Raw genomic sequence first — 12,744 nt, 5'->3', positions numbered from 1 at the left:
ACTACTACAAAATAACGTAGCCCGTAGTCGCCAAATTGGGCATGTTTACGTAGCAACTCGTAGCCTCGGGTAAATAAACATTCCTGTATGATGCAAGATCCACTCACTATGACATACTGTAGCTAAATACTAAAAAATAAAAATATGAAGTTAAAAAAATTAATATCAATTAGTTATCTCTTGAGAATCACCTACCAAATCACATTTCCATACTCCGTGGAAATAATTGAACAGAAGGAACTTAAGACTACAATTTAATTACGATAATACAGCGTGAGAAAAGCGCAGACGATGTTAGAATTAATTAAAGTTATGGCCTAAGGAAACATAAAATGTCGGCAGTGGTCGAGTAATTAGAAGTCAAATTTGAGTGAAGCCGAGAGGGTCTCGACGCGGAAGTCGCCGCCACGCGTTACTTTAATTATCCCGTAGCGCCACCGAGCCACCGCACCGGGGAACAAACACTCGCACATATACACAGCTCAGCTCAAGTACGAAGTCTACGTTATCATTACAAAACAATAACAGATCTATACTTATCGTCCGCCGCTTACAAAACAAGTCCTTGATAGTTTGGAATGTCTCCTTCCGGCTTTACTCGCGCATACCATTTTTCGCGATTTAATGCAAAACCTCGGATTTTATGGTTCATTTATTTAACTAAGAGATTGTAGTCAAATAACATTTAATGTAATGATATTTATAAAATATATTTAAACTGGATCATGTTTTATTATTTCATATTATGAAATATGATTAATGAGTGATCTTATCTCATGAGGTAAAATTTAATATCACTGCATACTTAGTGACTAATTTAGGTTGATGAGTGAACAACATGAAACTACAAGAGTGCTATCACAAGCAATAATTACGTCTAACGAGTTCAATATCTATCCTCTAATTTTAATTAAATGATAAAAGTAGAACACTTACATTAATTGATTGGAACAGAAAATGCTTCAAACATTTGCCGTCTCCGAATTTTATTATAACGGCCATTAATTTATATTGCGTTACACATAGCGAACGATTTAGACTTGGTTTTTTTACCGTTTTACATAATTACAAAATTATGCCTTATATTTATGAGTACGTACGCGCGGCGGTCAGGCGGCGCGCCCACTCGCTCGGAGGAGCGCTCTCCAAGAGATGGATAGCCACAGATAATGTGTCATGTTCGCTTTTTAAGTAGCCAAATAACACTAACTAGCCAAGCAGATCGCTAATGGCACGTCTAATATGACTCTTAATAGATTATTTATCTAAGCAGACTATTGTAGCCGACTCTTGTTTGGATAGGTAATCGAAATCGAAACTTTTTTCTAAGCAGTATTAATTTACCATTTATACGAATTGAATTAGGATATAGTTTAAGTTCATATTTAAATGAAAACAGACATGTGTTAGCTTAGTACATATTTGTATTAAGTAGGTTCTTATTGCTGTGGCAACCCGTAGTTGAAATGTGTAAGTATAATGGTGATACAATTTGCAGACCATTAAACTTAACATTATATCGCTTCGTTTTTGTAACTTTGCACTAGGTCATTAATAATATGTACCTGTTATATTGCAATTAGTCATATGACCGCTCCATACATATCAAGTATGTGATTGGCGTAACGAGAACAACCACCGATTTGGTCAATAATCGCCATAAGTATGGAGAGTACTTTCGCGTACCGAATGCAATAATAATTGGAGGGTCCGATTTATCACATTGCTGTTCTCCGAAACGCCTGAACAGTTCTTGTGCAAGCCCTTCACGTCGTGCGCACGAAAATATCTCGAGGAGTCCATGCCGAGTTCACGTAATTATAGGTGGAAAAATACATGCATGGGAAGTTCGGATGTGGATTTTTTTATCTCTTATTAATTCACTTAACCGTTTTAAGCTGTGCAAAAAATAAATAATCACAGTAGGTAAGTAACGAATATTCTTTCTTTCAAAGTGACCCTTTGCTTTTGCACTGTGAAACTTCATCTATAATAAGTGACACAAAGGAAGGGTCAAGCTTTCACAGAGAAATAAACGTTGCTTCCCACACTGGTCATTCACAAGTACCGGTCATCGGTGGTCATCGAATATTTTGTTTACGCATTGTCTCCCCGGTAAAAAACAACCCTTTATGCTTTGAATAGATTTTGTCTTTTGAAAGACTAGAGACAGACGAATGCGTCACCCCTATAAATTGTTAAAACGGTCACTATTCATCGTCTAATGCGCAGGTAGACATATGGTGTAAAATTACACAATATTATTATTTAATTTAAAAAACGAAAAACTCCATATAAAAGTAGAAAAGAGAAAACGAAAATTTAGTATTATAAGTAACTACTTTTACTGGGCTAATTTATCCTTCTCTGTTTTAGTATAATAACAATAACAAAAATATGTCTTTACTCAATTCAATCGAGATGCATTGGTAGTACCAAAGCAAATGTTTTATATGATCTAAGTTTGATTCTAATTGATAAAATTGTAAGTTAGTTACTATAATAATTTCTCCATCAAATAAAATGATTGGCATCAATGATATCAATCCAGCTATAGGAGTCAAGTTTTACAATACGACTATCGATGTGTAGATACGTTGATTTATTAGAGGCTGAGACTAAAGGTACAAGTTCAAGCACCTGGCAGTTACACGGCTTGATGGTGAGGTACCCTGTGATCAACGTACTTTCTGCAGGCGCGCCGAGTGTGTGATGCTGCACACACCGCGCGCTCTATCGACACTCGGAGAAAGTCGACGTGATCATGATAAGCCACCAGCCGACGATAAATTTATGCGCCCTTTGTTTCTTTTCAACGATTTATCAAAAAAGACCCCCTTTGTGCACACGTGACGATCTCGCATCTATGTTCCCGAGAAATACTACAAGCGGGTCAAGCGGTCACGGTTTGTGTATTGTTAAGCTGTATTCATAGTGTAATTGTGCGAGAAAATGCTTAGGTTGGATATCAATAGAACAGCAAGACTAACTCTCAGCAGATGAGGCGCTAAGTATACTAATGTAAGCGGACAGTGTGAGGCTCGCACTGTTATTACCGCGAGGAACCTGCTGTAACAAGATAAGCAACAGTGTACAATAATAATAAAAACCGTAATGTATCGAGTGCCGTAAATTGCTTGTTTTGTTCACATAGGCCGCGGGCGGATCAATTTGACCCTTATCGAGAAAATAACCGACGAAAGCGCAGCCCTATTAACTGCGTCGAGAAAAAATTAATTGTTCGTGATTATGGATTGTGGATAATTGATTGTCGGCGCGGACGGGATGTGTCGGCCATCCTCCCTCGGTGTTACATTGCGGCGACTGTCTACTTATAACCGCGAGTAAGGGCTCACTAATATATGACTATGTCCATGTAATATGTTAGTACTATTAATGTTACCTGTTCGGCGCCATTCGAATTTGTTAAATACTAAATAAATTGCTTCTACCATAAAAGGAAACTCTGTAGTGACTCAGACACAGATGATTGACTTAGCATAATTGTTGCAGCATCGTTTGAATGCACTAACTGCGAGTGTTGTTGAGGTTTTACCATAAAATACTAACTAATAAGAATTTATGTTAGGAGGAGATATCATTTTAATTCCAACAGGAATATTAATGCATAAAAAGAAAACGATCGCTGCAAGTGCATCCTCCCCAGACTAAAGTTATGATATCACGGTGTTAAGTTCTTTGTAAGGATGTGAAGACTATTAGGTAAACCAATCTAATTTATAATTTCGGCTAAAGTTTTATTTCTAATATGAAATTAAGCCTTGTGTTTAATTACGATCCTTATCGTCTTACTTAGGTTTAAGTCGTAATATGCCTACTATGTATTTATAATACATACATAAAACATTTTGTCTATAGTTGTTGGTATTACCAGAATACAAAAATATCTAAATTTTTATACGACCTACGTTTATTTTAATTTGCACTATGCAAAGTCAGATTCTCAGTTGGAATAGGTACATAGACGTCCACGTCACGCGTACTAGAAGTGAACAACCCACATTATGCGATTATTATCAAATAGTACACGGTCGATGTGCATACGAACAATATCATTAATTGCCACTTAACTGACTATTGATACCAAAAGCGAACAAACATGTATAGCTTGGATAAAATACGATTTCGTGACTTAATCTGTGAAGTATTTGTTCAACACGTTTGTATTTCAAAATGCATAACAATATTAGACTGCGTTTAAAGACACTTGTACAAACTCTAAATCACACGTAATAATCATAATTAACGCGGGTTCACAGCATATAATATGCACCAAGATTAATAAAGTGCAAAGCAAAGTTATTTGTAGGCGAGTACTCAACTCTACATAAATGTTATATCGATCCTATTTTATTGGACTTGCCCGTCGTTGTACGTAAGTACACTAGTTATGCAGGCTTTGCTATGCGCAAAGAATGTAAAAGACTAATATCATTCTCGTAAACTTTGTTAGTAATGCTTTCGATATTCACGGGAATCATAAAGTTAATTTCCACACAAATAGTGTCATGAATTCTTAAACAGCTTCCTAACGGGCGACGTCGATAAACACGCGCACGTTTATGACAAAGTAATCGAAGTCGAATTGTTAATTGCGTACGTCGAATGAATTTAAAAATGCATGGCATTTAAATGCCAGCTCGGTCGCCATTTTAGTTCGACGCGAGAGAGACTATCACCTTGAACACGACTTAAATCTGACAGCCTCGAATGTCACTCTCGCCTGAACCAATTAAAATAAAATTAAAGTATCGCCAGTTTTTGTCACGTTGCTCGTTGTTTGTGCTTCGAGCATTTGTTTCACGTTTATTATTGTATTTTTTGGACACTTGCGCCGCATTATTGTACCCACACATATAGGCACTAAAGGATCGATATACACAGTGGTTTGATATAGTAATTTCAGCATTAAGGAAGTAACAATACCAATATAGGTATCGAAGAACAGTTGCATTGCAAAAACAGCTCATAATTTCATAAAAACAAAGTAGAAAAAAAAATAACTTTTTGCCATCAGTGTCGAGCTTTTATCAGACGCACATCTGTAGACGAAAAGGCAAGAAGTAAATAAGTTTACGATCGTGTCACATAACGAACAACGAGGTAGTAATAATAAATTGATATAGTTATACATATATACAGCTAGTAGTGGCATGCGCAGTGAGCATTGCGCATGCGTCGTATGTGTTACAAGTTGCGAAAGTTTTATGGAGCGACAACAAGGCGGGCAGATCTGAAAAATAAGTTTATAACGTACAGTTACGGCAAGTGATTGAGAGATAAGTTTCCAGAACACCTTAACCAGTAAAAAAGTGTGACGGTGCACTAACACTGCTTCATTCATCTGAAGATAGCCATCGTTTCTTTCTCAGTACCGCTAAATTACATTTCTAGTAGCCGTGTAGCGCGTTTACGAGGCACTTTGAAGATGCTACGGTGTGTCCGTAATGGCTATTGCAATATTATACGGTCAGATGCTCGACTGATATCAACGTATTCTCTACTGTATAATTTTTGTCCTCAGAAGATACCATACACAGGGTCAAAGAAAATTGTGGAGGGTACATCTTATGATGCCTAACATTTACTGCTTATCAAACATCTAAGTTTTCTTAGAAAACGAGGACATTATATTATACTGACGAGACCTGCCGTTTTTACAACTTTTTAGTGTTTATCGTTAACTATAAAAATCCTGCGATAGTGATAGGTGCCGTTAGCGTGCTGCTTAGCTACAGACTACATTGTTATCATTTCATTCCGCGAATATTTTATACACAGCCATGGTGTATTGGTCGTTACTACTAACTCGACTACTGAATTTCATTCAATGGAATGCTATAGGTAAGCGAACGCAGATGGCTCGAGCAGACTTCGTTATCTCTTTCGCGCATATTCTTTGGCAGCCGTCAGTCATTCGAAAGCTGACGCAGAGCACGAGTATTAATACTACACGTACCTATACTCTATGGACCAGATACTTATCTCGGAAGCTATGTTCGAACTCAATTATTTATGACTTGCCTCCACGTATGACAGTTGCATTACGAAAGCTAGACTAGCAAAGTAAGCTCATACAATCTATATGAATCAGACCAGTTACCTACTGAATGTAAATGATTCAAAAGTAGAACAAAGTTGAATTATAAGTCAATTTCGTCTAACAAATATAATGTAAATACGAGCCATTAATCTTACGTAACGAAAACTCGATTTGCCGTTTATGAGACACAATAGCAGAACAATAGCGCTTGGCCTTATTCGAAATAACGAGTATCTATCAACACACAGCTCCCGCCTTCGCGCCCCTAAATGTATGATATCGTTGACTAGACATTATCATATCGATACAGTGCATTGCAATCTGATTAGACGACAGTTTTAATTTTACGTCAATATCCTCGGGCAGCCATTTCAACATTAAGCTCATAGAAGACAAATTACAGTCACTCATAGGTATAGAAGAAATCAAATGTTTTGCAATCAGAAGAATAAGTGCGGAAGCGATCAACTTTGGTATCACTGATTAATCAATCATAAATGCTATCGTAAAACTGTGATACCCAAATGAACGCCGGCGGCAGCGCGGGCGCAGCGGCCAGGCTCCGACGCTACGTTACACCTCTATGTTGCTATAAAATTTATGAGGGCTCTATTTTGGAAGCTAATTAAAAAATGTGATAGCCGTTAGAATAGTCCGATCGTGAGAGAGTGATAAAACTTCTGGGAGTAATTTGAGTATTAAGCATGTTATACAGCATGCATTGATATTGCTTTACTACACTAAATTAATACAATTAGTCTTTTAACAGACCAAACCAAGGAGACAAGATCTAAAGTCTAGAACGAGACAAACATATTTGAAAGTTATTGGTACCTAAGTGTTAATGAAGCGCATGTCCAATCAATAGAGAATTTAAACGGGACTCAACAGAGCAATATTTATAGCGACCCGGCGCCGCGCGGTCAAGCCGCTTATCATGGACACCGCGACGCACGGAAACCTCCGCAATAGGTACTTACTGCTCACTGTAAAATACAATCTATGGCGTTGCCATCGAAATTAACACAACGATTAAACAAATACAGTAAAACTGTTGTGTAAAAGCTCATGGAAAGTTAATCGTGGAACATTTTATAGAAGTTATATTATTCATTTAACAAATTATAAAAAAGGTAGCCCAGCTAATGGCAAATGTTGCCATAAAATTAGTTTTTATAATTTGATCATTTTTAAGAGTTGATGGGTATCAAGTCCAATTCGTGTAAATTAACAGATTATCGAAATTGACTAGACATCAAACAAATAAATAACATAACTGTCAAAGAGATGACGAATAAAGTTTTATATGCATCAATAAATCCAATTAAAACTCAAACTTGATGGAGACTCTCAGGTGAACGAGCTCTTAGCCAAGTATAAACATTTAGACCTAGCTGCATCGCGCTCACCTCCATTATTCAAATTGTTCTCAAAAGTTGTCTGTAATAACTTATGGTGTCGTTTAATTCACTCATTGCATACAGTCTTTAGAAAACTTCGAGATATATTTTAACATTAGTTATCGATCCAAAACGAATTCGTTTCTAATATATTGTCTCATTAATTACAGTGCCGCGTCGACATGAATGAATTGCGAGCTGATACAGAACCTACGTCTCGGAATTTAGTCACGCAATTATTCCGGGCCGACTCAAACGTGCGCCGAACATCGAATCTTAAGATTTCTATTACACATAAAATAATTTGCATATAATCACTCGAGAACCTGATAAGAGTAACATAGCTACGCTAGATATAGACTGAACAACTTATGTTCGTTTACTCGAAAAGCCATCATCGGTACGACCCGCATTAATCAAACATCGTCCGACGCCAAACTTGCAATCGTATCGAATCACTATCCAACGGAATAAATTTACTTAATGAGCCGTCTAAGTGGTTCGTTTAGCGCTTTGTAATAACTGAATCACGTTCGTTTTTCAGTCGGCGACTAGGACCGACGGTGACGAATGGCGACAACACGCCGCACTCGATCTTCAGAGATTTATGCTCGGAGTAAATTAGCGCGAAGGGCGGAACGGTGCTCGAGCCTAGCGCCATAGAGAGACAGTCGCGTGCTCGTTGTGACCTATCACTACAGCGATCTGCTTAATACGAGACATGCGCCCGCGCTTGCACTTTGCTCGACATTACAAATGGCACCTCCCACAATGTCATACAATTGGAACCAAAGTCGTGTGTAGGACTGATAGCCATCAACTGACATGCCTACAAGTAAATGCCTCTTTCGAGTACTCTTGAACACACATTGTTTTAAATACCCTGCCTGGTGTTTACATATTTAACTTAACTAAACAATGAGTTTACAATAAAATATCACAACGTGAGTGATACGCAATAAACAAACAGTGAGTAAAAGTAATATTGAAGACATTTGAATAATTCATCTCGAATTATACTATGTAGGTATAATTGATTGAAAACGAATGTGCCCAACTTCAAAATTACTAGGGTTAAGTAGTAATAATAAAGTAAGGTTTAATTTATTAACTTTGCATCATAGATATTATATCAAAGGTATCGGTATGTAATTCGAGTTAACATTTTCTGTCTCTTAGAATACAGGCTACCCTGGTTTATGAGAACTACTCCTGGGGTACTCTTCATTTGTACATAGTATTTTAGAATGTATGTATTAAACCCTAGAATTCCTACTACAGGTACTTATCACTTAAAAAATAATAAAAATAAATTTTGAACACGTAATTTTCATTAGGGATTCCCAAAGGAAAACTGGAAAAAAACCTTGTTTATAGTAGTTCTACATTATGTACCAATTAGGGCATGCAATTTCGGTAAAACAAAAATTACCGGTAAAAATTCGGTAATAAAAATATTTTTACCGGTAAACCGGTAAAACGGTAATTTTTGTAATTTTTTTAAAATGTGATTTTATAACAATAAGATTGGGTAGTCTTAAAGCAAAAACTAAATAAATATGCAAAGTATAAGGTGGTAAACGTTTTTTGTGTCGTGGGCCGTAACAAAAAACATGTCAGTACCATCCGTACGCGATGTCGCCGACAAAATGCAAGAGAAACGGCTGCGATGGTACGGACATGTAAAAAGGAGTGACACCTGAGGACATCGGCAGTGTGAATGTGATACTCAATCTCAATATACCCGGTCAAAGGCGCAAAGGCAGGCCGAAACCGTGGTGGTTGTGTGTCGTGATGAATGACATGAAAATCTGCGAACTCGAAGAGGAAGATGTCTATTCAGGAGGATAGAGCAAAGTGGTAGAAGGAAGATACGGAAAGCCGACCCCGTGACAAGACGGGATAAACGCTAAGAATTACCGTAAAAAATATATTTTTCATTGAAGGGAAAGCCCTTTTTTATGGTAAATCATCAAATGACAGACTCTTTCTGTCTAAAACCCATGTTTTTTAGTAAGTGTTTTATGGACCAGGGTAGCGGTAACTCTTTCGAACAATCCCGCGGCCCCGGCAGGCCTTGGCTCTGCTGGGCCCCACTGGGTTTGCTGACATCTCCCTGAGGATCCTGTGGAACAACGCGCGCCGCTGACACGGGTCTGTTGTCTATGCAGACGGTGGAACGATGAGCCACCCGAACTCACCGCCCACAGACCGACGCCTACGGTGGCCGGGAGTCGTCTCTCGACCCTTGGCGCCCGTGGTGTCTTCCTGGTCCACTACAGCGGCTGGGATGAGAGGTGCTACTCGCAGTTGCTCCGCCGTCTCCTTCTCGAGCATGACTGCTTCGCAGAAGGGGCGACGGCTTCCCATTCCCTCTAGCTCCGGACCATGGCTTGAACCAGGGAAGGACGCGAAAGGTCGCCGCTGCCTATTGCCTCGACGACAAAACGGCGGTACCCTTCCCAGGCAGTGCACACCTGGACTGTGTGCTACACCGTGTCCTCAGAGCTGTCCGCATGGTGGTGAAGTAAAAGCCCTTGCTCAGTAAGGTCATAGAGTAGGTAAAATAAGCATTAGCTACATTTGTACCTAGTATGAGCTGACAGCTATGAGGAAAAAAAACAGAATAACCGAATGAATACAATTTGTTTAGATTTTATAAATTAAGATGAGGAAGAAGATTTGTATCTAACCTAGAGATAGTTAAGTTACTTTTCTAAAAAACAGCAACTTTAACACTCTTACAATACGTAATGTATGCAACATTACATTATATTCAGGCTACATAACAAGATTTGACGTTAAATGAACAATTGCTATATTTTATCAGAAAAACGTAAAAACCGGTAAAAACCGGTTTCATATTATTTTTACCGGTAATTTAAAACTCGCAAAAATGGGCGATTTACCGGTAAAAACGAAACCGGTTAACCGGTATTGCATGCCCTAGTACCAATACAGTATAGGTACAGGTTGTTCATCCAGTACGTATACATTGGTTACCGGTGGTTAGGAAAACCACACTTTATTATTGAGTCTGCCCTTGCGAGTTATTTTATGAGTGCTAATTAAGCTTCTTGTTTCGCGAGCTCACTCTCGATCCTGAAACTAATTATTAGTTCTCTGTGAACTTTTTATCTGCCGCCCACGAACAATGGAAACGTGACTGTACTGGCGATCTCGCCGATGTATTATTACTGCTGCGTCCTCTGCCTTGACCACTGCCTGTGGGATTCATACGAAGTACATAGCCATGCCATCCATTTATTACGTCCACTGTGTACACGTACGTACGTATGTATATAGGTAATGGACATTCTCTTAACACGATAAGGAAATACTTTAACCATATAAGGACATAACTATGTATATATTAAAAACAACGCTCGAAACACGACATCCTCCTTTGGAACTTAAAATATCGGCAATATTACAAAAGACACTAAAACAACCACATTACCTCTTTTTACAGCGTTCACTTTGGATTCGCTCAAAAATTGCTTCCAAAGGTATATCAACAAATCTGTGGCAATAAGATTCATTGTATTGAGTCGTTACCGATTCAGAATATTGTCTTTTGTTTGTTTGATGTTGTCAAAAAAGTCTGTTATCATATTTTACTTTTGAAACTTACAGAACCATGTGGGTACTGGCCTTTTTATTGTAACTTACGTCAGTAAGGATTGCAATTTTAACCGCGCATAAATTAAGCTCCAGTGTTATGTAATTTAATTGGTTTCAAGTGTTTCGTGAACATTTTTGCAGAGCGCGAGACACATTTGGAGCGTATTGAATATGCATGCACGTACCGAGGGCTGCGTCACAGTGGCGTTAATAAAATACGAACAGCGAATCGCTATAAAACCGTCTTAGCCACGGGTTCAAATAACGACTGTCAATAAAACGTTTATGGTAGTGTGTACTGAATGACCATAAATTGGAAAGATTAAGGTTAATAACGCGATGGATATGATAACTGCTAAGAAACGTAAAGCACACGGCTTAGACAGACACCTTTGTGCATTTTCAATTTGCGCCTGGCTCAGGTGTCGGCTAGGTGTTGTACCTACTGACCATTACGATAACGTATCGTAGGTACTCGTTTATAAACTTATAATAGACACCAATTATAGAGTTTCCGGTACAATTTAATATTCTAATAATATCTCCAGCCATTACCTACGAGCGAATTAAGCAAAAGGCTACTTAAAGTGAATACATATTATAGAAATCTAAAGATTTTAATTAACAGAATAAAAACAATTATTGCAAATTATTAAAAGTATATTTAATACAAATAAGCTACCTATAGTTTGACAGGGATTATTTATTTGATTAAATATTTTGGGTGCAACACTGCTAAATCAATTAATTAAGCTTTGATCATTAAAATACAGGAAGACACCGATCTCGGAGGACACAGACTTATCATACATTTAGATTTAGATGCTCAATTCCGTTTAGCTCATAAATAAATAACGCATTATTCATTAAATATAACCATTGACGATATTAATTTAGGAAGGTTAACAAACACTAATAAAGTGTATTTATTTTATGACATGAAATTATCTTATGAAACTTTCAAACTGAAGAATTACAATCTAATCTGTTTACTTTTAGTAAAAACATTCATAGTCGTATTTCTCACATCGATACTTAAAACACGACAAGTAGCGCCATCTACCAACAACTAAGAGAACTATATCTATTTACTGTACGCCAGAGACATCTATGACGACTTGGGCGAAACTTTCACTTTTTATCACTCGTATCTCTATAGAGTAGATGAACACACCCAATTTTTTTTGTATTATTTATAAATGTTTTTATTAATGATTAGGTAAATAACTGTTATTTAAAAGAAATACTTCTGACAATTTTCCTTTGAATTATTTGTGTGAAAATTAACATGAAAATAATGTGACATTTAAAATAAACTCATCTTCTATATTCTAATGAGAAACAGTAACTAACCTCTAGAAATAGCATAGGTGCCTTAAAGTACCTGCGCATCTAACTAACGTGTCTGTACTCAAACAACCACATAAAAAGGGCTGCGCCCTAATGAGAAAAATGCGTTTGCTTTTTACCTAATGAATATATCAATCAATCAGCGGCTCAGTTTCACCGCTCATTGGGTAAATGCCTAGGTACTAAATTATGCTGGAGTTTATATCGTCTTAGTAGGTATATAAAATAAAACCCACAAGGATTGTTAAGGCGGCCATTGATTGGCGGAATAAGACAAGTCTGTCGCGATCGCTGCTGTAAATATGC

At 37.5% G+C, this 12,744-nt stretch overlaps 1 protein-coding gene across 4 annotated transcripts in view; it reads right to left on the bottom strand.

The window, feature by feature from the left end:
• The window catches only part of LOC124643240 (protein grainyhead), a 96,117-nt gene that overhangs the window by 60,925 nt on the left and 22,448 nt on the right, over positions 1 to 12,744 (bottom strand). The window lies entirely within an intron of this gene.

Source organism: Helicoverpa zea, chromosome 1, assembly GCF_022581195.2.
Source record: "Helicoverpa zea isolate HzStark_Cry1AcR chromosome 1, ilHelZeax1.1, whole genome shotgun sequence".
In the NCBI taxonomy this organism is placed as follows: domain Eukaryota; kingdom Metazoa; phylum Arthropoda; class Insecta; order Lepidoptera; family Noctuidae; genus Helicoverpa; species Helicoverpa zea.
The sequence above is the reverse complement of the archived record's forward strand: the minus strand, read 5'-3'. Positions and strand labels throughout refer to the sequence as shown.